Source organism: Schistocerca cancellata, chromosome 10, assembly GCF_023864275.1.
Source record: "Schistocerca cancellata isolate TAMUIC-IGC-003103 chromosome 10, iqSchCanc2.1, whole genome shotgun sequence".
NCBI classification, from domain to species: domain Eukaryota; kingdom Metazoa; phylum Arthropoda; class Insecta; order Orthoptera; family Acrididae; genus Schistocerca; species Schistocerca cancellata.
The window spans coordinates 28,708,474-28,736,459 of NC_064635.1; the positions used below are offsets into that span (position 1 = coordinate 28,708,474).

The 27,986-nt window shown below is 45.9% G+C and overlaps 1 protein-coding gene across 3 annotated transcripts in view; it reads left to right on the forward strand.

Annotated features, from left to right (window-relative positions):
• The window catches only part of LOC126106353 (interference hedgehog-like), a 672,512-nt gene that overhangs the window by 520,918 nt on the left and 123,608 nt on the right, over positions 1–27,986 (forward strand). The window lies entirely within an intron of this gene.

Here is a 27,986-nt window from a genome sequence, read left to right on the forward strand (position 1 = left end):
ATCCGCCATTTTGGATTCAAGTCATTTCTTTTTTTTTAATGGGAAGGTGGGTGTATGACGCATCACATAACACTCTCTTGAGATCTGGAATTTAGTGGTGTAATTTATTTTGCAATTTGGGGAGCAAAATAACTGATGATAGTCGAAGTAGAGAGGATATAAAATGTAGACTGGCAATGGCAAGGAAAGCGTTTCTGAAGAAGAGAAATTTGTTAACATCGAGTATAGATTTAAGTGTCAGGAAGTCATTTCTGAAAGTATTTGTATGGAGTGTAGCCATGTATGGAAGTGAAACATGGACGGTAAACAGTTTGGACAAGAAGAGAATAGAAGCTTTCGAAATGTGGTGCTACAGAAGAATGCTGAAGATTAGATGGGTAGATCACATAACTAATGAGGAAGTATTGAAAAGGATTGGCACAACTTGACCAGAAGAAGGGATCGGCTGGTAGGACATGTTCTGAGGCATCAAGGGATCACCAATTTAGTATTGGAGGGCAGCGTGGAGGGTAAAAATCGTAGGGGGAGACCAAGAGATGAATACACTAAGCAGATTCAGAAGGATGTAGGTTGCAGTAGGTACTGGGAGATGAAGAAGCTTGCACAGGATAGAGTAGCATGGAGAGCTGCATCAAACCAGTCTCAGGACTGAAGACCACAACAACAACAACAATTTGTTTTTGTCTATCTTGTACAGTTTAGAGGTTATTAATGTTCAAAGTTGGGAAAGTACCTTCATACCGACTGCTACAACACACGTTCTACGTGTTGTCCATCCCGTGCAATGTCCAACTGTACTCGCCGCAACCATTCTGACTGCACACGCAGGAGAGTGTCTCCTGCAATTTGGCCGCAGGCGTGTCGTATGCGTTCCTCCAGGTGTCTCAAATCACGGATGCTCTCACCATACACTATCTGCTTAAGATGTCCCCAACGATAAAAATCAAGGGCGTTAAGTCAGGGGATCTGGGCGGCCACTACACGGGACCACGGCGACCAGTCCACTTCCCTGGCAGTTGTTCCTCCAACCATTCTCTGACACAAATGCCGTAGTGTGGAAGGGTTCCATTGTGCTGAAAATAAGATAGGAAAATGCCGCCAGCGTTCAGTGTGGAACACAAGGTCCTCCGGCAGCATCAGATACTGTGGTGCAGTTAAGGTGTTGTAAATGAAAAATGGCCCAATGATGTGGGTGTCCCATATGCCATACCGCACCATCACCTTCGCTGGACTATGTTCTCGAACTGGGGCAACTCAGTTCGGATTAGCGTCACTCCAGTATCGACAATTATGTCGATTAACCTCCCCGTTCAAAGTGAAATACGCCTCGTCGCTGAACAGTATGCCCTTAGCAAACGAAGGGTCCAGTGCGTGTTGTTCAGTAGCCCACAGGCAGAACTCCAACCGGTGATCAGCGTCATCCTCGTTAAGTCGATGTTGCATCTGCAGCTTGTAAGGATGCCTCTTATTGGTGGCACATCCGGACAGCGGAGGTCTGACTTGTTCCACATGCTAGGGCCACACGACGGGTACTTCGTTTAGGACTTTCCAGAAACGACGCAACAACCGCAGTTGCAGTTTCCTCATTGGTGGCAGTCCTTGGGCGCCCACTACGTGCCCTGTCGTGAACAGAGCCCGTCTCCCGGAATCTGGTGATCGCGTGAGCCACCGCGCTGTGCGATACCAGTTCTCTGTTCAAAATGGCTCAAATGTCTCTGAGCGCTATGGGGCTTAACATCTGAGGTCATCAGTCCCCTAGAACTTAGAACTACTTAAACCTAACCAACCTAACGACATCATACACATCCATGCCCGAGGCGGGATTCGAACCTGCGACCGTAGCAGTCGAGCGGTTCCAGACTGAAGCGCCTAGAACCGCTCGGCCACGCCGCCAGTTCTCTGTCTGGGTGCCGTCTGTTGTAGTCAGCTGCTATTGTTCGGTAGCTGCGTTCCCCTGATATAAGGATGAATTCGATCTTCTCTTCACGTGTCAGACTGGAACGAAGAGAGATGTGACTCGGTATCAAGGTAACTTCGAACATTAATAACTTATAAACTGTACAAGATAGACAAGAACAAATTATACCACTAGATTCCAGAGCTCAAACGAGTGTTACTTTATGTGACATACACCACCATTCCAATAAAAAAAAAAAACTGAATCCAAAATGGCGGATTTCAAGATGGCGGCCATGAATGACATTCACTCCAAAAGTTGTGGCCCCGCGTCAAACCTATGTTCCCATCATCACATTTCAATTCTTCCTTTAATCTTCCAACTTGTGAAGGTGTCAAGGACTTTTTGACTCGGCGTTTTTATTGTAGGGAAGCATAATACTGCATGGGTGTAATTACCTCCAAATCTTTTAACATGGTACACTCACGGGAGGTCGTAATCGTGACACTGTAATCCGCCCCCCCCCCCCACGTGCAGGATGCATTAGGACCTGAATTCATTATTTTTAGGTGACAATAGGCGCCCGTGTCGAACAGAGCGGGTGGTGGTGCTCTGGAGAAGGTATTCGGCGAATGGACTGGCCTGCTCCTTCCCCCGACTTAAATCCCATTCAGCACGTGTGCGATGGTTAGGGAGACGTGTCGTAGCAGGTTCACGTGCACCAACGACCATGCAGAAGTTCCCAGTTGCGCTGGTGGAAGAATGGATCACTTTATCACCAGAACTCCTTACCAACATTGTAGTTAGCATGAGAGCATGCATAGCCGTCCGTGGTGATCACACACCCTGTTAAGAACCATGTCTCACTTTTTGTCCCGGGGACTACCATGAATCGCAGTGACTTCAGTAAAATTATCGTCATCTCTGTTCGCGTCTTGGCGTATTTTCAGCTACCTTCTATACTAAACTGTACTTTACCAGTTATTTCCAAATGGTTCAAATGGCTCTGAGCACTATGGGACTCAACTGCTGTGGTCATAAGTCCCCTAGAACTTAGAACTACTTAAACCTAACTAACCTAAGGACAGCACACAACACCCAGCCATCACGAGGCAGAGAAAATCCCTGACCCCGCCGGGAATCGAACCCGGGAACCCGGGCGTGGGAAGCGAGAACGCTACCGCACGACCACGAGATGCGGGCAGTTATTTCCATATACGGTTTAAATTTAATCTACATCTACGTCTACATGGATACTCTGCAAATCACATTTAAGTGCCTGGCAGAGGGTTCATCGAACCACCTTCACAATTCTCTATTATTCCAGTCTCGTATAGCGCGCGGAAAGATTGAACACCTATATCTTTCCGTACGAGCTCTAATTTCCCTTATTTTATCGTGGTGATCGTTCCGCCCTATGTAGGTCGATGTCAACAAAATATTTTCGCATTCGGAGTAGAAAGTTCGTGATTGGAATTTCGTAAGAAGATTCCGTCGCAACGAAAACCGCCTTTCTTTTAATGATTCCAGCCCAAATCCTGTGACACCCTCCCCCATGTTGTTGTTGTGGTCTTCAGTCCTGAGACTGGTTTGATGCAGCTCTCCATGCTACTCTGTATTGCGCAAGCTTCTTCATCTCCCAGTACCTACTGCAGCCTACATCCTTCTGAATCTACTTAGTGTATTCATCTCTTGGTCTCCCTCTACGACTTTTACCCTCCACGCTGCCCTCCAATACTAAATTTGTGATCCCTTGATGCCTCAGAACATGTCCTACCAACCGATCCCTTCTTCTAGTCAAGTTGTGCCACAAACTTCTCCCCAATCCTATTCAACACCTCCTCATTCGTTATGTGATCTACGCATCTAATCTTTAGCATTCTTCTGTGGCACCACATTTCGAAAGCTTCTATTCTCTTCTTGTCTAAACTATTTATCGTCCAAAACCCTCCCCCATATTTCGCGATAATACAAAACGTGCTGCCTTTATTGAATTTTTTCGATGTACTCCGTCAGTCCTACCTCGTAAGGATCCCAAACCGCGCAGCTGCGTTCTAAAAAGAGGACGGACAAGCGTAGTGTAGGCAGTCTCCTTAGTAGGTCTGTTACATTTTCTGAATGTCCTGCCAATAGCCGGCCGGAGTGGCCGAGCGCTTAAAGGCGCTACAGTCTGGAACCGCACGACCGCTACGGTCGCAGGTTCGAATCCTGCCTCGCGCATGGATGTGTGTGATGTCCTTAGGTTTGTTAGGTTTAAGTAATTCTAAGTTCTAGTGGACTAATGACCACAGCAGTTGAGTCCCATAGTGCTCAGAGCCATTTGAACCATTTTTTTTGTCCTGCCAATAAAACGAAGCCTTTTGTTAGCCTTCCCCACATTTTATATGTGTTCTTTCCAATTTAAGTTGTTCGTAATTGTAATACCTAGGTATTAAGTTGAATTTACGGCTTTTAGATTAGACTGATTTATCGTATAATCGAAGTTTAACGACTTCCTTTTAGCACTCATGCGGATGACCTCACACTTTTCGTTATTTAGGATCAACTGCCACTTTTCGCACCATTCAGATATTTTTTCTAAATCGTTTTATTAGTCGATAAACGACAGCGTCATCTGGAAACAACCGAAGAGGGCTGCTCAGATTGTCTCCAAATCGTTTATATAGATAACGAACAGTAAAGGGCCTATAACACTACCTAGGGGAACGCCTGAAATAACTTCTGTTTTACTCGATGACTTTCCGTCAGTTACTACGAACTGTGACCTCTCTGACAGGAAATCGCAAATCCAGTCACATAACTGAGATGATATTCCATAAGCACGCAATTTTACTATGCACCGCTTGTGTGGTACAGTGTCAAAAACCTTCCAGAAATCCAGGAATACGGAATCGATCTGAAATCCCTTCTCAATAGCACTCAGCACTTCGTGTGTTTCACAGGAACGATGTTTTCTAAACCCATGTTGACTGTGTGTCAATAGACCGTTTCCTTCGAGGTAATTCATAATGTTGGAACACAATATATGTTCTAAAATCCTGCTGCATATCGATGTTACTGACATGGGCCTGTAATTAAGCGGATTACTCCTACTACTTTTCTTGAATATTGGTGTGACCTGTGCAACTTTCCAGTCTTTGGGTACTGATCTTTCGTCGAGCGATGTTACCTGACAGTGACACACATGGAATAGGTGCTGTCGTCCTTTTGCACATCAGTATGATAAATCCATGAGATGAACAGTCGCATACGTCATTTAGGCGACAAAGTTCCCTCTAACAACGTGTAACCAGTGTATCAGTACGGAAAGTGGCTGAAGCATAAGTTATCCTCGACATTCACTGCGAGTCATTAATGTGCCCCTGTTGCTCACGAACGCGAGTGTCACGTGCAGTTTGTCATCAAAGACAATCTCAGAGGTGGGGGTAAACAACATTCCATAAAAGGGCAGCGGATGCTCCCAACAGCTTTGGTTCCGCGGCGCTGAACAATGGAAAATGGCTCACGCGCGCGGTGCTTGTTTCCCGTCCGAAGACTATACCATCTCTGGCGTGACGTATAGACTGCCGCGGCTAGCATCTCTGGCGGGACAAAAACATCTACGGCACGGCAAGATGGCGGTGTTGTCCGAAGCATTTCACGGCCATTGTGTGGGCGCCCGGCGTATGTGGTTCCGATCGCAGGTAGCATTCTCTGCTCCTTTTTGTGATTCTCCGCTTATTGTAGCCGCTGTCGGCGCGGAATGCATCGAATCATTCGAGGTCATCCCCTCACCCCCACTTTCTCAGCCCGGTGTCGGCGGCGTCTTTTGTTGCCAGCTCTCCGACACGGCACTAAAACCTCTGTCCGCCCCCTCCTATCGATTGAGATATAATTCAGTAGTTGTGGCTTAACGAGCGTAGGGGCCGGGCCACACGCTGCCTCGAAAGTTTCTCCCTCACGGCTGTTCGTTACAATTAGAATGCGTCTTGGTAAAGCGTTTACACACACGCAATATTTTACGGCAATGTGTGGCTACAATACTGTTGCCGTCAACGTTGCTGCGCTGTATCTACATCTGCATCTACATCCATACTCCGCAAGCCACCTGACGGTGTGTGGTGGAGGGTACTTTGAATACCTCTATCGGTTCTCCCTTCTATTCCAGTCTCGTATTGTTCGTGGAAAGAAAGACTGTTGGTATGCCTCTGTGTGGGCTCTAATCTCTCTGAATTTATCCTCATGGTCTCTTCGCGAGATATACGTAGGAGGGAGCAATATACTGCTCGACTCCTCGGTGAAGGTATGTTCTCGAAACTTCAACAAAAGCCCGTACCGAGCTACTGAGCGTCTCTCTTGCAGAGTCTTCCACTGGAGTTTATCTGTCATCTCCGTAACGCTTTCGCGATAACTAAACTATCCTGTAACGAAGCGCGCTGCTCTCCGTTGGATCTTCTCTCTCTCTTCCATCAACCCTATCTGGTACGGATCCCACACTGGTGAGCAGTATTCAAGCAGTGGGCGAACAAGTGTACTGTAACCTACTTCCTTTGTTTTCGGTCTGCATTTCCTTAGGATTCTTCCAATGAATCTCAGTCTGGCATCTGTTTTACTGACGATTAATTTTATATGGGCACTCCATTTTAAATCACTCCTAATGCCTACGTCCAGATAATTTATGAAATTAACTGCTTCAAGTTGCTGACCTGCTATATTGTAGCTAAATGATAAAGGATCTTTCTTTCTGTGTGTTCGGAGCACATTACACTTGTCTACATTGAGATTCAATTGCTATTCCCTGCACCATGCGTCAATTCGTTGCAGATCCTTCTGAATTTCAGTACAATTTTCCATTGTTACAACCTCTCGATATACTACAGCATCATCTGCAAAAAGCCTCTGTGAACTTCCGATGCTATCCACAAGGTCATTTATGTATAGTGTGAATAGCAACGGTCCTACGACACTCCCCTCCACCATGACGACAGACTGTTGTTCCACACGGAGACGGTGGTGTTTATCCTCTACAGCTCAAACGGAGAAGCGGACGTGGAAAGACAAACGTGTCCACAAAATGCAGTTTCTCACAATCTTATTTCAGGCATATACATGAGTGAAAATAGCATATTGCAATGCAAATGCCTTTACTTTTGTGTCAAAACGCAGTTAATATCTGTAAATCAAATGATGGAGGTTTAAGCCTTCGAAACGCGTCGTGGAACTAAATAAAACGGTGACTGGTAACAGTAAACTTGTTGTTTCATTTAATACAGGGTGATTCAAAAAGAATACCACAACTTTAGGAATTTAAAACTCTGCAATGACAAAAGGCAGAGCTAAGCACTATATGTCGGCGAATTAAGGGAGCTATAAAGTTTCATTTAGTTGCACATTTGTTCGCTTGAGGCGCTGTTGACTAGGCGTCAGCGTCAGTTGATGCTAAGATGGCGACCGCTCAACAGAAAGCTTTTTGTGTTATTGAGTACGGCAGAAGTGAATCGACGATAGTTGTTCAGCGTGCATTTCGAACGAAGTATGGTGTTAAACCTCCTGATAGGTGGTGTATTAAACGTTGGTATAAACAGTTTACAGAGAATGGGTGTTTGTGCAAAGGGAAAAGTTCCGGACGGCCGAGAACGAGTGATGAAAATGTAGCACGCATCCAGCGAGCATTTGTTCGCAGCCCAGGAAAATCGACTCTCAGAGCTAGCAGAGAGCTGCAAATTCCACAATCAACTGTATGGAGAGTCCTACGAAAAAGGTTAGTTATGAAACCTGAACGTCAACTACCCGAGGCAATGGATCGGCCGCCAGGCAGCCCGTGACAGAGCACTTCATCACTGGCCTCCAAGAAGCCCTGATCTTACTCCCTGCGATTTTTTCTTATGGGGGTATGTTAAAGATATGGTGTTTCGGCCACCTCCCCCAGGCACCATTGATGATTTGAAACGAGAAGTAACAGCAGCTATCCAAACTGTTACGCCTGATATGCTACAGAGAGTGTGGAACGAGTTGGAGTATCGGGTTGATATTGCTCGAGTGTCTGGAGGGGGCCATATTGAACATCTCTGAACTTGTTTTTGAGTGAAAAAAAACCTTTTTAAATACTCTTTGTAATGATGTATAACAGAAGGTTATATTATGTTTCTTTCATTAAATACATATTTTTAAAGTTGTGGTATTCTTTTTGAATCACCCTGTATTATTCTAATATCAGGCGACAAAGATCCGTGGAATATTTTACGTGAGCATACCGTCGCGAGAGAGTTGGTCCCCCACATTGGAGGTGCAGGCAGCAGCGACGTGCCGAAACTGGTCGCTGTGTGGGGTGGGGTTGGGGGGGGGGGGGAAGTGTGCTGGACGTGTAGCGCGCCCAGTACGGTATTTACGACCTGGAATGCCCGCCGCGCCGCGCCGCCGGTCTTTTATTCCGGCCGGCAGCACTCTGCTCAGCCGTGCCCGCCGCTCGTATAACGCCTGGAACGCATTCCGATACAACCCGCACAACACCGCGGTCGTGCGGGGTAGCCGCGGTGCCGGCGTTACCAAAGCCGAACGAATTACACGGTAAGGACCTTACGGACTGCCTATCTATGATTTTCTTTATACCTACAGGACTTTAAGGTCAGTGCCCGGACGTCAGCTTCCTAAAGCAGTGCGACGCAACTAAATAAAAAGAAAAAAAAACGTGGCCTCTGAAGAATAGAAGGGTTCTAGACTACCGTCGTATTTGGCGACGGACGAATGCGTAATGTAATGCAATTGTAATCGTGAAGTCGGTAGTTCGAGTATCGCTAGAAGCTCTAATTTCACCGTGTCTTACCTGTGTTAAAAATATTGTTGAAATATTGACGTAATAAAAGAACAATCACAAAACGCGGTGCATTACTTTAGTCAACCCTCGTTGAAGGAGCTGACCCACGCGCTGATGGAAAGAGCGGGAAGCCCCCTGTCAACGGTGACTTACCAGCCGACCATGGCTGGTGGGGCCCATTTGGGTCGCAGAATAATAGGAAGACGATACGTAGCCTGCGTTCTGCGAGTAGTAATAGGGCTTACTGTACACTACTGCCCATTAAATTTGCTACACCAAGAAGAAATGCAGATGATAAACGGGTATTCATTGGACAAATATATTATACTAGAACTGACATGTGATTACATTTTCACGCAATTTGGGTGGATAGATCCTGAGAAATCAGCACCCAGAACAACCACCTCTGGCCGTAATAACGGCCTCGTTACGCCTGGGCATTGAGTCAAACAGAGCTTGGATGGCGTGATGGCGTGTGCAGGTACAGCTGCCCATGCAGCTTCAACACGATACCACAGTTCATCAAGAGTAGTGACTGGCGTATTGTGACGAGCCAGTTGCTCGGCCACCATTGACCAGACGTTTTCAAATGGTGAGAGATCTGGAGAATGTGCTGGCCAGGACAGAAGTTGAACATTTCATATCCAGAACGGCCCGTACGGGACCTGCAACATGCGGTCGTGCATTATCCTGCTGAAATGTAGGGTTTCGCAGGGATCGAAGGAAGGGTAGAGGCTCGGGTCGTAACACATCTGAAATGTAACGTCTGCAGTTCAAAGTGCCGTCAATGTGAACAAGAGGTGACCGAGAGGTGTAACCAATGGCACCCCATACCATCACGCTAGGTGATACGCCAGTATGGCGATGACGAATACACGCTTCCAATGTGCGCTCAGCGCGATGCCGCCAAACACGGATGCGACCGTCATGATGCTGTAAACAGAACCTGGATTCATCCGAAAAAATGACGTTTTGCCATTCGTGCACCCAAGTTCGTCGTTGAGTACACCATCGTAGGGGCTCCTGTCTGTGATGCAGCGTCAAGGGTAACCGCAGCCATAGTCTCCGAACTGATAGTCCATACTGCTGCAAACGTCGTCGAACTGTTCGTGCAGATGGTTATTGTCTTGCAAACGTTCCTATCTGTTGACTCAGGGATCGAGACGTGGCTGTACGATCCGTTACAGCCATGCGGATATGATGCCTGTCATCTCGACTGCTAGTGATGCGAGGGCGTTCCGTATTTCCCTCCTGAACCCACCGATTCCATATTCTGCTAACAGTCACGGGATCTCTACCAACGCGAGGAGCAAGGTCGCGATACGATAAACCGCAATCGCGATAGGCTACAATCCGACCTTCATCGAAGTCGGATACGTGATGGTACGCATTTCTCCTCCTTAGACGAGGCATCACAACAACGTTTCACCAGGCAAGGCCGGTCAACTGCTGTTTGTGTATCAGAAATCGGTTGGAAACTTTCCTCATGTCGGTGTCGCCACCGGTGCCAACCTTGTGTGAACGCTCTGAAAAGCTAATCATTTGCATACCACAGCATCTTCTTCCTGTCGGTTAAATTTCGCGTCTGTAGCATGTTATCTTCGTGGTGTAGCAATTTTAATGGCCAGTAGTGTATTATAACCACCCTTTATCTGGTGCTACATACTTCCGAAAACCTACTTAGGAACTTGTCGAATCCATGCGACGAAGAGTCGCCACTGTATTGCTTATCAAAGGTGGACTGGCACGCCATTAAGTAGGTGCTCCCAGTGTTTTAGCTGAGGAGTATAACTTGTCAGGCGAGAAGCGTAACTCAGCTTTATTAAACTCGCCGAAAGCGAGACACGCTTCTTTACACTGACTACACGAGTCTACCCGTGCATTGTCCCGCGCTTGTCTCTCCAGGGCGCACGTTCTGAGCGGCTGCCATTGAGTGTCGCTGCGGGACTTCTCCGGCGCTGCGTCATGGAACTGGAGAACTGCTTCCGGCACCCTCCAGTGCTCGCTTCCGGCACGAGCGCAGCTTCCGCTTCTCGCAGGGCCGGGGACGCTGTGAGGCAATCCTGTGTCCGGGAGAGAATATGTTGTGGGCTGCAGCAGCTGCTGTTTCATTATGATGCACTGGTATCTTTTGATCTTTTCTATCTGGTACGCGTCCCAGACTGGCGTGGTTAGTTACCCATTTAGGGGATTCTTGTGGACGGTTATTATCAACCGTATGGGTATTCAGATGTGCAGAGAAGAATTCATATAATTCGTTAGCTGAGACCTGAAAAGCAGTTTCCGATTTTGCCTTTCCGATCCCCAAGCAACTGAGTTTCTTCCACAGATTCATGGGCGTCAGATCGCTGCGTACAAGGGAGCGAGCGTGCCGTAACTTCCAATATTCTTTGAAACGCTCGGGTTTCGGATCTTCCTTTTAAGGTTGGTTAGTACCGCCAAGTACATGTTGCAAGTACATATAGCAAGAGCAAGCCACTAATTCTTATGCTCAGTAGGTCAGCTGTTGAAGTGTGGACGTGTGGACGCAAAACGGTTAGTTTGTACTGACAGGCATACTCCACTCAGTGGTGCAGTTACGACCGTGCAGAAAACATCAGGTCGTAAAATTTGTGACATGTTTGTGGGACGGCTGTTCGATGCAGAGGAAAAAGAACCGACACACTGACGGGTGTACATATTAAGGTACCACACACAAAAACATCTGCGCGTATACCCGTTACACCTTGTATATTAACAGAATTTGACAATTACAAACATCCGAGAAAAACAACACTGTGCAATATTTTAAATAATCTCTTAGTTTCTTGAATAGGTCCGTTTTCAGATGTATTTGCCGTTTTATTCGTGTTCATAACAGAGCACTTCAAAGTTTGACGTGTTTTCATGTTTCATTATATAAGGCGATTTTGTTTAATGGGAATAAACTGCAGGTAACGAATCCTGAGAAAATAAGTAGCAAAGAAGGCCATATGGATATGTGGCGCCGGCCGCGGTGGTCTAGCGGTTCTAGGCGCTCAGTCCGGAGCCGCGCGACTGCTACGGTCTCAGGTTCGAATCCTGCCTCGGGCATGGATGTGTGTGATGTCCTTAGGTTAGTTAGGTTTAAGTAGTTCTAAGTTCTAGGGGACTGATGACCACAGATGCTAAGTCCCATAGTGCTCAGAGCCATTTTTTGATATGTGGCCAGAAATGCGTTCAAGGATCGGTCAAACGACGGTTTTGGAAGCTACATCCTCCGTGAGTGAAGTACACTTCCTGAGAATAATTTCACTGTATCTCAGTCTGGCATATCCGTGTCCTACGATTAGTTTTATGGGGTCTTTCCACTTTAAATCGCTCCGAACGCGACTCAGGATACGGAGTTTGAACTTAGATAGCGGCAACTATTCACAACCGATACAAAAGAGTTACATGTTTTCATCTGTTACTGTTCTTCAAAGTACTCACCAGCGTTGTGTAGAATCAGTTGCCAGCGATGTGGAAGGCGTAGCATACCGTTAGCACATCCTATTCTGTTGATGGTGCGAATGGAGCGGTCTACTGCCTGTCGAATCTCTGGAACAGTTCTGAATCGAATGCCGCGAAATGGTTCCTTCATCTTCGGAATCAAATCAATTTCACAAGGATTTAAGTCCGGGGAGTATGGTGGACGGTACAGTACTTCCCAGCCCCATCGACTGAACAGAGCAGCCACAACCTTCGCTGTATGCGCCCTCGCATTGTCTTGCAAAATGATGGGTGGGTTGCGAAAAAAGTGTCGCCGCTTCTTTCGCAAAGCTGGTCGCAGGTGATGCTCCAAAAACGGACAGTGATGATGAGGTCGCATACTCAGAGGAGAGTACTAGGCAAGGTCCTAGTGGAAGTGGTTTGCCATTGCCTTCCTCCTGGCGTAATGGGGATGAATGATGACGACGACGACGACGACGACGAAACAACACCCAGTCATCTCGAGGCAGGAAAAATCCCTGACCCCGCCGGGAATCGAACCCGAAACCCCATGCGCAGGAAGCGAGAACGCTACCGCAACACCATTTTTTTTTTTTCGCTGATATGAAACTTTCTGGCAGATTAAAACTGTGTGCCGGAGCGATACTCGAACTCGGGACCTTTGCCTTTCGCGGGCAAGTGCTCTACCAACTGAGCTACCCAAGCACGACTCACTCCCCGTCCTCACAGCTTTACTTCTGCCAGTACCTCGTCTCCTACCTTCCAACCTTTACAGAAGCTCTCCTGCGAACCTTGCAGAACTAGCACTCCTTGAAGAAAGGATATTGCGGAGACATGGCTTAGCCACAGCGTGGGGGATGTTTCCAGAATGAGATTTTCACTCTGCAGCGGAGTGTGCGCTGATACGAAACTTCCTGGCAGATTAAAACTGTGTGCCCGACCGAGACTCGAACTCGGGACCTTTGCCTTTCGCGGGCAAGTGTTCTAGTAGATTCTATTGCATAGTGTCTCCACAGCAGGGTTGCCACTATTTTAAGTGCCAACCTACGTATTTAATAGATGTGAAGATTGTGCAATCGTGTAGTCATACAGTAACTGGCCTTTCTGCCTATTTATGCAGAATGTGCTACACATGGTTGGATGTAGCTAGTTTGTTTATTTTGAGATTCAACTGGTAATCCCTGCGCCATGAGTCGATCCACTGCGGATGTCCTGCATTTCGCCACAATTTTCCAGCGGTGAGGCTTCTCTATATACACTCCTGGAAATGGAAAAAAGAACACATTGACACCGGCGTGTCAGACCCACCATACTTGCTCCGGACACTGCGAGAGGGCTGTACAAGCAATGATCACACGCACGGCACAGCGGACACACCAGGAACCGCGGTGTTGGCCGTCGAATGGCGCTAGCTGCGCAGCATTTGTGCACCGCCGCCGTCAGTGTCAGCCAGTTTGCCGTGGCATACGGAGCTCCATCGCAGTCTTTAACACTGGTAGCATGCCGCGACAGCGTGGACGTGAACCGTATGTGCAGTTGACGGACTTTGAGCGAGGGCGTATAGTGGGCATGCGGGAGGCCGGGTGGACGTACCGCCGAATTGCTCAACACGTGGGGCGTGAGGTCTCCACAGTACATCGATGTTGTCGCCAGTGGTCGGCGGAAGGTGCACGTGCCCGTCGACCTGGGACCGGACCGCAGCGACGCACGGATGCACGCCAAGACCGTAGGATCCTACGCAGTGCCGTAGGGGACCGCACCGCCACTTCCCAGCAAATTAGGGACACTGTTGCTCCTGGGGTATCGGCGAGGACCATTCGCAACCGTCTCCATTAAGCTGGGCTACGGTCCCGCACACCGTTAGGCCGTCTTCCGCTCACGCCCCAACATCGTGCAGCCCGCCTCCAGTGATGTCGCGACAGGCGTGAATGGAGGGACGAATGGAGACGTGTCGTCTTCAGCGATGAGAGTCGTTTCTGCCTTGGTGCCAATGATGGTCGTATGCGTGTTTGGCGCCGTGCAGGTGAGCGCCACAATCAGGACTGCATACGACCGAGGCACACAGGGCCAACATCCGGCATCATGGTGTGGGGAGCGATCTCCTACACTGGCCGTACACCACTGGTGATCGTCGAGGGGACACTGAATAGTGCACGGTACATCCAAACCGTCATCGAACCCATCGTTCTACCATTCCTAGACCGGCAAGGGAACTTGCTGTTCCAACAGGACAATGCACGTCCGCATGTATCCCGTGCCACCCAACGTGCTCTAGAAGGTGTAAGTCAACTACCCTGGCCAGCAAGATCTCCGGATCTGTCCCCCATTGAGCATGTTTGGGACTGGATGAAGCGTCGTCTCACGCGGTCTGCACGTCCAGCACGAACGCTGGTCCAACTGAGGCGCCAGGTGGAAATGGCATGGCAAGCCGTTCCACAGGACTACATCCAGCATCTCTACGATCGTCTCCATGGGAGAATAGCAGCCTGCATTGCTGCGAAAGGTGGATATACACTGTACTAGTGCCGACATTGTGCATGCTCTGTTGCCTGTGTCTATGTGCCTGTGGTTCTGTCAGTGTGATCATGTGATGTATCTGACCCCAGGAATGTGTCAATAAAGTTTCCCCTTCCTGGGACAATGAATTCACGGTGTTCTTATTTCAATTTCCAGGAGTGTAGATGAGCGTCATGTGCGAGATTCCTCATGGAACTTACGGCGTTATCCATTACGTCATTTATATATACCATTTTTAGGACTAAAGTGCATCATATTTTGAGAGGTGACACTATTGACAAAAGACAAAAATATCTTGCGGTGTGCGATCCGCGTCAGGTAGGACTGACGGAGGACATCGTAAAAGTTCAAAGAAGGGCAGCTCGTTTTGTATTATCGCGAAGTAGGGCAAAGAGTGCCACGCATATGACACGGGAATTGGAGTGGCAGTCATTAAAACAAAGGCGTTTTTGGTTACAGTTGGATCTTCTCACGAACTTTCAAGCTCCAACGTCCTCCCGAGAATGCGAAAATATTGTGTTGGCGCCTACCTGCATAGGGAGAAACGATCATCATGATAAAATAAGAGAAATCTTTTTTTTTTATCTTTATTGAGTTTCGATTCCCCCGAAGGGGGCGGGCTGGCAGCAGCTTAGTATGCCGCTCTTCAGCCTACAGAATTTGTTTTAAAAAAATGAAGGTAATGGCTAATAAAAACAGGCGATAAAATCGGAGACTTAAATGGTAACATGGCGGAAAATCGTAGAACTTAAAACATAGAACATAGGGTTGATGATGTTAATAAAATATATATGAAACAGACAGGTAAAATAATAGACAGACAGTTAAAAAACCACGGCGACATTCTGGTTTTTGTTCGCAAGAGACATAAAATTCACACCCAGCGACAGCATGATTTCTGTTCGCAACGCTTTGGAAAGACGAACAACACTGAACATGCACTTGAACACTGCACTAAAAAATTGGCACAAATATGATACACCACAGCCGAGGGCAGAGGGGGGGAACCCGGAAAGATGACGGGAAAGGCAAGGGGGGGGGGGAAGGATGGCTAATGGTTCAAATAGCTCTGAGCACTATGGGACTAAACATCTTAGGTCATAAGTCCCCTAGAACTTAGAACTACTTAAACCTAACTAACCTAAGGACATCACACACACCCATGCCCGAGGCAGGATTCGAACCTGCGACCGTAGCAGTCCCACGGTTCCGGACTGGGGGGGAAGGAGAGGAAAAAAATCGAAGTGGGGGAAGGGGGGAAAGGAGCCGGTGGAGGACGAGGATCCATAAGAGGGGGGGGGGGGGGGGGAGAGATCAGAGCTCGCACGGAAGGATTTAAGAACCGTTTTTCCCCCCGCGCTATTCGAGAGTGAAAATGTAGAGAAATAGCTTGAAGGCGGTCCGATGGACCTTCTGCCAGACACTTACCTGTGAAATGCAGAGTAATCATGCAGATGCGCTGTAATGTGCCTACCTTAAGAGCTACGATTTTCATTAGTATGAAACACATCTCTTCCACTGCAAGCTCTTTACTGTTAGGAACGTCCTACAGAATGCAGCAAACAGGTCGGAGCGCATTCCTATGCTATTGCGCATGGATATGGCACGCAGTAAACATCTGTATTAGTGTCGGTGCTGTAAACCGTATTCACTGTTCTGGGGAAGTGTAGCACATACATCAGTTCTAATGGAACTAGTTTGTGTTTTGATAAGCCAGTTGCTTTTTCAGCACTTTTATCAAATGGTTCAAATGGTTCTGAGCACTATGCGACTTAACTTCTGAGGTCATCAGTCGCCTAGAACTTAGAACTAATTAAACCTAACTAACCTAAGGACCTCATACACATCCATGCCCGAGGCAGGATTCGAACCTGCGACCGTAGCGGTTACGCGGTTCCAGACTGTGCGCCTTTAACCGCACGGCCACACCGGCCGGCAGCACTTTTATCCTTGCGCCTACTAGCGTAATGAAAGTTGTGGTGTCACCGCCAGTCACCACACTTGCTAGGTGGTAGCTTTAAATCGGCCGCGGTCCATTAGTACATGTCGGACCCGCGTGTCGCCACTGTCAGTAATTGCAGACAGAGCGCCACCACACGGCAGGTCTAGAGAGACGTACTAGCACTCGCCCCAGTTGAACGACGACTTTGCTAGCGACTACACTGACGAAGCCTTTCTCTCATTTGCCGAGAGACAGTTAGAGTAGCCTTCAGCTAAGTCCATGGCTACGACCTAGCAAGGCGCCATTAACCATTTCTATAGAGAGTCTCACTTGTATCATCAAGAATGCTGTATACAAATGATGGATTAAAGTTAAGTATTACAGCAGCTATGTACTTTTCTTTATAGCATTCATTACGTATCCTGTTTCAGACCTAACGCCAGCCGGCGTGTGTAACGCGTGCATTTCGGCTACTTCCGAGTGGCGTGGCTGTCTTGATACGCCACAACAAGTCTCTTATTCCACACGAAAATATGAGTCACGATCTTCTGGTACTGTCTGACAAATGAAAGCAAATTTCGACCCCATGTGCTGTATGCTCAAAAATACCCAGAACGCAAGATGTTATTTGCACAGTTATTCAGCCCTTTTTTTCCAGTGTGGCTAGCAGACTCTGCTACTTCTCATTATATTCGTCTCTATTCGATTTACTCTCAATCCATATTCTGTACTCATTAGACTGTTCATTCCGTTCAGCAGATCATGTAATTTTTGTTCACTTTCACTCATGATAGCAATGTCATCAGTGAATCTTATCAGTGATATCCTTTGTCCTTGTATTTTAATTCCACTCCTGAATCTTTCTTTTATTCGCATCATTGCTTCTTGAATGTACAGATAGAACAGTAGAGGCGAAAGGCTACATTCCTGTCTTACACGCTTTTTAATCCGAGAATTTCATTCTTGCTCGTCCACTCTTCTTATTCCCTCTTGGCTCTTGTACATACTGTATATTATCCGTCTCTCCTTATAGCTTACCCCTATTTTTCTCAAAATTTCGAACACCTTGCACCATTTTACATTGTCGAACGCTTTTTCCAGGTCGTCAAATCCTATGGACGTGCCTTGATTTTTCGTCAGTGTTGCTTCCATTATCAACCGCACGTCCGAATTGCCTCTCTGGTAGCAGAAATGTGTACAGGAAGAAACTTAACATCAGAATTTATGGTCATGAAGTAGAGCAAGTTAAGGAATTCTGCTACCCGGGCAAAAAAATAACCAATGACGGAAGGAGCAAGGACGACATCAAAAGGAGACTAGCACTGGCGGGAAAACCGGAACAGAAGAGAATCGAAGCAACTGCGATATGGTGCTACAGACGAATGTTGGAAATTGGATTGACTGTTAAGGTAATGAATGAGGAGGTTCTGCGGATAATGGACAAGGTGATATGACATCTGTTAACACATCGGGGAATGACTTACATGGTTCTAGAGGGAGCTACAGAGGGCAAAAACTGTAGAAGAATACAGAGATTGGAATACACCCAACAATTAATTGAGGACGTAGGTTGCAAGTGCTACTCTCAGATGAAGAGGCGGGACGCATCAAACCTGATGACTAAAAAAAAATGGCTCTGTATTGCAACAATGGCTGATCGTGACAGAATTCGGACCATTCGTACTCCAGTCGTGGAGGAAAGACAAAAGACTGGAGAAAGATCTTGGAACTTGTGTACGTTCAATTTCAGCATCTATGAGGGTTAGTCATCCTCTATGGGCTATCGCGCATGAACACAGCGGCCAGCGATGTAGCAACACAACTACCAGCTTTCGTTTCTGTCGCACAACTCCTTTTTAGTGTTGCGATTTTTTTTTCCCGTGAGTGTAATTAGGGCCGGCCGAATTGGCCGAGCGGTTCTAGGCGCTTCAGTCTGGAACCGCGCGACCGCTATGGTCGCAGGTTCGAATCCTGCCTCGAGCATGGATGTGTGTGATGTCCTTAGGTTAGTTAAGTTTAAGTAGTTCTAAGTTGTTGGGGACTGATGACCTCAGATGTTAAGTGCCATAGTGCTCAGAGCCATTTGAACGATTTTTGTGTAATTAGGGACATAGGATGCAAGTGTTACTTTGAGATGAAAAAGTTGGCAAGGAGAGCTGAATTTTTTTTATTGTGTTGGTCAATAGTACGACCTCCTAAATATGTAACATTTTTTAACTGTATTTTGTGAACAGTACTGGTGCTATGACACGCCCTTGGAGTACGCCCGAAGTTGTTCATAAGTAACGACTTGCTGTGTTCTGTTTGCTAGGAACTGTTCAGAAAACTGGTATGATAGTACGCTTGCATTTCGTTCAATAGATGGCAGTGCGGAACTAGGCCGAACGCTTTCCTGGAGTCAAGGAACACACGGCGTCTATCTGGACACGTGCGTCTACTGCCTTATAAGTCTCGTGTGCGAACAGAGAGAGCCGGGTTTTGAGGCAGTCGTTGTTTGCGGAACATATGTCGACTGGTAACTATTAGTGACAAAACTGGTTACACAGTCAGTGGTTAGCGACAAAACATTTGCTAATCCTATACACGGGAACAGGAATGTTGTTACTGATTCGAAAGTTGTCCAGCCATTCTGAGTCTACAAAATGTTGAAATAGAATGCATGATGTCCAGCCAGTGGTCACTTCGCACCTTCTTCCACAACGTTCGTGACGTAGTAGGTGGGAGTACGAAGACAGTGAAACGTCCCCTTAGAAAAATTTATACATGACTGTGCTTAAACTGACACACGATATTTTTAGCGCAACGCAATCTGACTTTCAAAAATCTCAACTAAAGAATGGCCCTGACTAACATTAACCTATACCTTTCACAAATCACTTACCTCACAAAAATCTTCGTTACTCGAACTACTGCAATACAGCGAGCGCCACTACTGCCAGCTAAATAAAAGATTCAAACTACGGAAGGCACTAACTACTAGTAGGCATAGTTAGCAAATGAAAGATTTTAATAGAGAACAAACAATGTATTTACCTTAACAGTCGTAATGTATACAGCAGTTCATGACATCCATTTTTACAAATATCAAACCTCCGCCATTTCTCTCCCCACATCCACCACCGCTGGCGGCTCATCTCCAACTGCGCAACGCTACGCGCTGTTCACATCCAGCTGCCGCTGCCAAACACTACAATGGCAGACAACAATGCAAACTAGCCACAGACTGCACACAGCACAGCCAGTGATTTTCGTACAGAGCGCTACGTAACGTTGCCAATAAGAAAACATAAACAGCCTACTTACAACAGTTTCACCCACACGATTTCGTGTTCATAACACGTTTAAACATTTCCTTTTTTTTTTTTTAATAGTTAGCCTGCTTAGCTGGGCGCCAGCGCGGTAGCTCAGCGTGTTCGGTCAGAGGGTTAGCTGCCCTCTGAATTAAAAAAAAAAACTGAGTCAACGGCTCAACACTCAACTTGAACGGGTGTCATGGGACATCCGCACCGAAAAAATGCAACAAACAAAATCGAACAAAATTAGAACAATAAAGAAAAGGTGGTAACATGCTCGCCTCCCATGCAAACGGGCCCGGGTTCGATTCCCGGCCGGGTTGGAGATTTTCTCCGCTCGGGGACTGAGTGTTTTGTGGTCTTCATCATCATTTCATCCTCATTACCGACGCGCAAGTCGCCCAACGTGGCGTCGACTGCAACAAGGCTTGCAATTGCCGCCCGAACTTCCCCGGATGGGGCCTCCCGGCCAACGATGCCATACTCTCATTTCATTTTATTTTTTTTAATAATATCTCTGTAGTCGACTGACAAGACAGCCAGTCCACAGAGACGGGTAACCGAAAGGCACGCGTTTACACACGCAGGCTTGCTTTAGGTCTGAAACAGGATACGTAATGAATGCTATAAAGAAAAGTACGTAGCTGCTGGAATACTTGACTTTAATCCACCATTTGTATACAGCATTCTGGATGATACAAGTGAGACTCTCTCTAGAAATGGTTAATGGCGCCTTGCTAGGTCGTAGCCATGGACTTAGCTGAAGGCTATTCTAACTGTCTCTCGGCAAATGAGAGAAAGGCTTCGTCAGTGTAGTCGCTAGCGAAGTCGTCGTACAACTGGGACGAGTCCTAGTACGTCTCTCTAGACCTGCCGTGTGGTGGCGCTCGGTCTGCAATTACTGACAGTGGCGACACGCGGGTCCGACATGTAGTAATGGACCGCGGCCGATTTAAAGCTACCACCTAGCAAGTGTGGTGTCTGGCGGTGACACCACAATCTCCTCCTTAATAATTCAGTGACATTAAAAATAAAACCGTACTCTCTCTTCACTAAAAATGTTACGAAGGTAATGATAACCTCAATCTGTCGACGCGAAGAAGTCGGAACAGTTTATTGCAGACACCTTTCGTGCGAAAGAACTGACGCTGAAAGAACAAATATTTCATCTTTCTACCAAAATGGATTCTGAGTTAAAATGCGAATCGACAGCGAAAATCTGATACAAAAATTCGATTGTCGTTTCTCGCAAATTGTGTCTCATGTGTACGTGGCGACAGATAAGGCAAACATACCAGTTTCGTGAAGCTAGTTTACAATCGCACGCTCGGAAGAAATGTGTGTTCTGGTCACGAAATTTGCTGCGAAAAAAGAAGTGAAACAACCAAACAATCTTGGAACCTGTACTACGCGAGTATCAACTGCCTCCCGTATTCTTGACGATCGGCAGTAGAATTTCCGTTGCAAAACCAGTGATCAGATACCATGTCTGCATTTTTAGTATGTGTACAGGAGTGCGGCGTCAAGTACTTGTATTACCACAGACAGACACCTTGAAACGAGTCTGGTTTATTTACGGCAACTTACTCGCCTGTGCTTATCATTCGCATCGCACCGTCAATTCTGAAGTATTTACAATTATTCGCTAATAACATGTTTTTATCTGCCATAGTCCATATGTTCTAAATAGTGATCTCCACTGTTGTCCCACCTGGAGTCCTTTTTAACCATTTCAGTGCCAGTGGTTTCTGCTTGAAACCACCATTTCATTAATATTGTTTTGAAGTACTAGTGTCTTTAGCATGAAAGCACTGATGTTGTTGGACACACGCATCTAGTGGTGCACTGAGGTACTTCTACCAATGTAGTGTGTTGTAGCAGTTACTTATGACGTTCAAAGCAACAATCGACGCGGAGATTGTGTTAAGTGATTGCGGGAGACTGTGGCAAGCAGGTTTATAATAGTGTCCATATTTAGAAGATTAATGACAGAAGTAAGTACGAGGGGCATTCAACAAGTAACGCGGTAATTTTTTTCTGAAAGGAGGTTGGTTTTATTCAGGATTTCATACACCATGCTATTCCCCACTTTTTTTTTTGCTGCAAAACCCTGTTTTACAGAATAATGTCCGTACAATGCGACGGCCCTACGGCACCTTACTGGGAGGACTTATGTGCCCAGATGGTACCACTCTATTGATCGACATTTTGCTGCATCAGTAACCTCCCCATGCCCCCCCCCCCACCCTTAATGCTCCTCGGAGTGCATCTTTCGTTGGGCTAAACAGACGGAAGTCGGAAGGGGCGACGTTCAGATTATAGGATAGATGAAGAGGAACAATCCAGTGATAATACAGCGATCGTGTAAGATCCAACTCGCTTTATTTGTTCATGAGACCCAGAAAATATTAGGTACAGGCTCCCAGGTAGATGCCATTTTCCTTGACTTCCGGAAGGCGTTCGATTCAGTTCCGCACTGTCGCCTGATAAACAAAGTAAGAGCCTACGGAATATCAGACCATCTGTGTGGCTGGATTGAAGAGTTTTTAGCAAACAGAACACGGCATGTTGTTCTCAATGGAGAGACGCCTACAGACGTTAAAGTAACCTCTGGCGTGCCGCAGGGGAGTGTTATGGGACCACTGCTTTTCACAATATATATAAATGACCTAGTAAATAGTGTCAGAATTACCATGCAGCTTTTCGCGGATGATTCTGTAGCATACAGAGAAGTTGCAGCATTAGAAAATTGTAGCGAAATGAAGGAAGATCTGCAGCAGATAGGCACCTGGTGCAGGGAGTGGCAACTGACCCTTAACATAGACAAATGTAATGTATTGCGAATACATAGAAAGAAGGATAAGGATCCTTTATTGTATGATTATATGATAGCGGAACAAACACTGGTAGCAGTTACTTCTGTAAAATATCTGGGAGTATGCGTACGGAACGATTTGAGGTGGAATGATCATATAAAATTAATTGTTGGTAAGGCGGGTGCCGGGTTGAGCTTCATTGGGAGAGTCCTTAATAAATGTAGTCCATCAACAAAGGAGGTGGGTTACAAAACGCTCGTTCGACCTATACTTGAGTATTGCTCATCAGTGTGGGATCCGTACCAGGTCGGGTTGACAGAGGAGATAGAGAAGATCCAAAGAAGAGCGGCGCGTTTCGTCACAGGGTTATTTGGTAAGCGTGATAGCGTTAAGGAGATGTTTAGCAAACTCAAGTGGCAGACTCTGCAAGAGAGGCGCTCTGCATCGCGGTGTAGCTTGTTGTCCAGGTTTCGAGAGGGTGCGTTTCTGGATGAGGTATCGAATATATTGCTTCCTCCTACTTATACCTCCCGAGGAGATGACGAATGTAAAATTAGAGAGATTCGAGACGCGACGGAGGCTTTCCGGCAGTCGTTCTTCCCGCGAACCATACGCGACTGGAACAGGAAAGGGAGGTAATGACAGTGGCACGTAAAGTGCCCTCCGCCTCACACCGTTGGGTGGCTTGCGGAGTATAAATGTAGATGTAGATGTTTTTGTGCTCAGATTTGCACCAGACGTTGCGTTGTCATGGAGAAGCAGAAATACGTTTGCATTTCTGTGGCGAAGATCCCGCTGAAGTCATTTCTTAAATTTCCTGAGGGAATTAAAATACCCATCAAAGACAGTAAACAGAATAACCATTTCAGACTCTCAGAAGGTCGTCGCCATGACTTTACCGTCTGATCTACATCTACATGGTTACTCTGCAATTCACACCAAAGTGCCTGGCAGAGGGTTCATCGAACCGTTTTCATACTACTTCTCTACCATTCCATTCTCGAATGGCGCGTGGGAAGAAGGAACACCTAAATCTTTCCGTTCGAGCTCTGATTTCTCCTATTTTATTATGATGATCATTTCTCCCTACGTAGGCGGGTGTCAAAAAAATATTTACGCATTCGTCAAAGAAAGTTGGTGATTGAAATTTCGTAAATAGATCTCGCCGCAAAGAAAACCACCTTTGTTTCAGTGACTGCCACCCCAACTCGTGTATCATATCAGTGGCACTCTCACCCCTATTGCGCGATATCACGAAACGGGCTGCCATTCTTTGCACTTTTTCGATGTCCTCCGTCAATCCTACCTGGTACCGCGCAGCAATATTCCAGCAGAGGACGGGCAAGTGTAATGTATGCTGTCTCTTTAGTGGGTTTGTCACATCTTCTAAGTGTTCTGCCAACAAAGCGCAGTCTTTGTTTCGCCTCCCCCACAATATTATCTGTGTGGTCTTTCCAGTTTAAGTTTCTTGTAATTGTAATTCCTAGGTATTTAGTCGAATTGACAGCCCTTAGATTTCTGCGATTTATCGTATACCCAAAATTTATCGGATTTCTTTTAGTACGCATATGGACGACCTCGCAGGTTTCTTTGTTTAGTGCTATGTGCCACTTTTTGCACCATACAGAAATTCTCCCTAGATCATTTTGCAATTGGAATTGATCGTCTGATGATTTTACTAGACGGTAAATTACAGCGTCATCTGCAGGCAATCTAAGGGGGCTACTCTGATTATCACCTAGATGATTTATGTAAATCAGGAACAGCAGAGGGCCTATGACACTACCTCACGGAACACCAGGTATCACTTCTGTTCTACTCGATGATTTACCGTCTGTCACTACGAACTGTGACCTCTCTGAGAGGAAATCACGAATCCAGTCACACAAACTGAGACGGTACTCCATATTCACGCAATGTGATTAAGAGTCGCTTGTGAGGAACGGTATCAAAAGCCTTCTGGAAATCTAGGAATATGGAATCGATCTGAGATCCCTTGTCGACAGCACTCATTACTTCATGGGAATAAAGAGCTAGCTGTGTTGCACAAGAACGATATTTTCTGAATCCGTGTTGGTTATTTATCAATAAGTCATTTTCTTCAAGATGATTCATAATGTTCGAGTACAGTATATGCTCCAAAATCCTACTGGAAATTGAGGTCAGTGATATGGGTCTGTAATTCCATGGGTTACTCCTATTTCCTTTCTTGAATATTGACGTGACATGTGCTACTTTCCAGTCTTTAGCAACAGATCTTTCGTCAAGTGAGCGGTTGCATATGATTGCTAAGAAAGGCGCTATTGTGTCCGCATACTCCGAAAGGAGTATACCATCTGGACCGGAAGACTTGCCTTTGTTAAGTGATTTGAGTTGTTTCGCAACACCTAAGATATCTACTTTTATGTCTCTCATGCGAACAACTGTTCTGGTTTTGAATTCTGGTATATTTACTTCGTGTTATTTCGTGAAGGAATTACGGAAAACCGTATTTAGTAATTCCGCTTTAGTGGTACCATCATCGGTAACATTTCCGTCGGTATCGCGCAGTAACGCTCGTGACTGCTTTTTGCTTCTGGTGTACTTTACATACGACCGGAATCTCTTTGGGTTTTCTACCGCATTTTGAGACAATATTTCATTGTGGAAACTATGATGCGGCTTTGAAATTTTTCTTCGGAGGAGAGGTGATGTGGCGCCACTGCATGGATTGATGTTATGTTTTCGGTTCGAAGTGATGAACCCATGAAATATTATAAATGCTATTTCTGTTTATATATTTTTGCCGAACAGATTGGATTTATGAAGAACAAATTTATTTGCTTAAATAATAGGGCTACATGTTTCATCGTTTGTGACGATGTTCGAGAAAAAATTGTCACGGATCAGCCTCGTAACACGCAATCAATTCCGCACAGACGACCCCTTCGTTGCTCTTTATTGGCTTCTGTTAGGCGACGAGGCACACACCTCTGACAATGCCAGCTGGTGGACCAGTGTATCAGCACTACGAACCCAGTTGTGCAGCGACGTGTTTGATTGTGATTGTGGATCACCTCGAATAAGAGTGTCCGCATGTTCCAGCATTCTAGGAGTCACAGCTGTGTGCGGTCGGCCTGCGTGCCTGAGAACGGACAGGTTTTCACGGCCTTGTTGCCATTATGACGGACGCCTCGCGCACCGACTCGCCGTGCTTTTGTTCACTGCCGGGTGTCCGTAGTCATCGTGAAAGCGCCAGTGAGAATATCTGCGATGCTCTGGTTTTCCGCCCAAAGAAACTCAATGACACCTCTCTGGCTGGAACGCACCTTAGTTACAGACGTTATTTTGAAGGCTATGTACAGTGCCGCTACTTGTCGGAACTTCCTGAAATTATAGGTAGGAGCTGAAGCGGGAATATTCCATGATGTCCAATGTAACCTCCCCCCTCACTTATCGACCTTAATGACAGTGAAAAATTAAACCGCGTGTACCTAATGGAAATTTGGGAAAAGCAATCGTCACCGAGGTTAATTTGTCGGTAAAGAGGGAGGAAAGGGTTACATCTTAATGAAAGGAAAAATGCTAATGAAACTGGTGGAAATTAATTTTGAAATAGGGGTAAAGTCAATAAAGAAAGTAAATGTCAACTAGTGGTAATTAGATATTTGAGATTTGGGGGAAATTACGGTCGCCAGTCCTAAGGACAATTACTATAGTAACTGAAAAAGAAAGATTATTACACATATAATTAGCACTAGAAGCGTGGCAACTGAAGGTTGACAAGTGTAGTGTGAAAACTGAAAGTCTGTCAGAAGTAATAAATTTCGCTACACTCTGACTTAATTTAGCAAAAGAATTAATAAAACCGGAAAATCGAAAGGTAATTTAGTGACTGAAGTTAATAGTGAGCTTTCTTTCTGAAGCACATCGAAATTCAGTAAAATACGGTTAGTCTTGGACTACCTCAACAATCATCTCAAAAGCTACTTGAATCTACGCAATTTAGAAATAAGAGATTTAACTTTGAACTTGAATTAAATGATTCTGAACAATTAACAATAGTAAAATTTAGTACGTACCAAGCTGAGCTGCAGTCACAGGTAAGCTAAAATATGGTAACAAAACTAGCACTCTTAACTTGTGCTTGTGTAATCTAAGTATTGTAGCCAGCTATGAATACCTTAACTGAACTTTGAAATTAAAGCAGTGAAATAAAATGATGCTGGCGTTTGAATTTCAACGACACTCGGGCTCATTTCGGAAAAGGAAGGGACCCTGCTTGGTAATGCAATTGGGACAATGAGCAACAAACATTCATGCTAAGTTGCTGTAATTTTGTGATGCAACAATTTTAAAAGTTTGAAAAGCTGAGGTCTGCCATAAAGTTCTATAACTTTACGTGCTTCCAGTCTTACTTGTTGGTTGATTGAAGGTTTGAAGCCGTCGACCGAGGAGGTGGCGACAGTCACTCACTGTCGGCCGTCGCTTTTGCAGAAGCTGGATGTTGGCGCGCCTTCTTCTCGACACGGTCACCAGGCGAAACGGGCTCTTGATGTGCGCCAGCTAATGCTTCCCGTCCGCGACACCGTGTCAGAAACTGTCATAGCAAGTCGAGTGCAATTACATGCTGCCCAACCCCGAAAGCGCGGCAACTCGCGGGAGCGTCACACAACACACCTGCTCCACTCGCTACTCCAGCCAGACTCCCTCTCTGCTCAGCCCGCGCTCCACGCGGCAGAGTTAACACTACCAAAGATCCCACACACTTTGATTCTCCACACGACCTATCGATGTATCCGTTCGATAGCATAGTTTTCCCTAGGCCAGACCCAGCGTATAAATACAAATAATATTCACAAAACAAACATAAATGCATATATATATATATATATATATATACAAACAGTAAAACAATTACAATATATAAAGAGACAGAAATGTCATATCTTGAGGTAACAAAGCAAGGAAAACAAATTTATAGTACAATAGATGGAAATAGGAGGATATGCATTTCCGGCGTTACACCAACAACAAATTCCGCATTTTTTTCACCCGAAACTGGCTGAGAAAAACACGTATCGCATTACTTATTGAACGCCCTTCGTAGATCTGAAGTTAGTTAACGTAAATTTGAATTTGTTCTACTGCTTTTAGAGTAGTTCGAAATGAAACCACATTTATGCAATTTTGTTGCAAAATTTATTAAATTATGGGCACATATTTGCTTGTTATTGAGGACTGTGATTTGTTTTAGGCATTATGAGTTTGTGGGAGTTTCGAGATATGGGACTGTGTC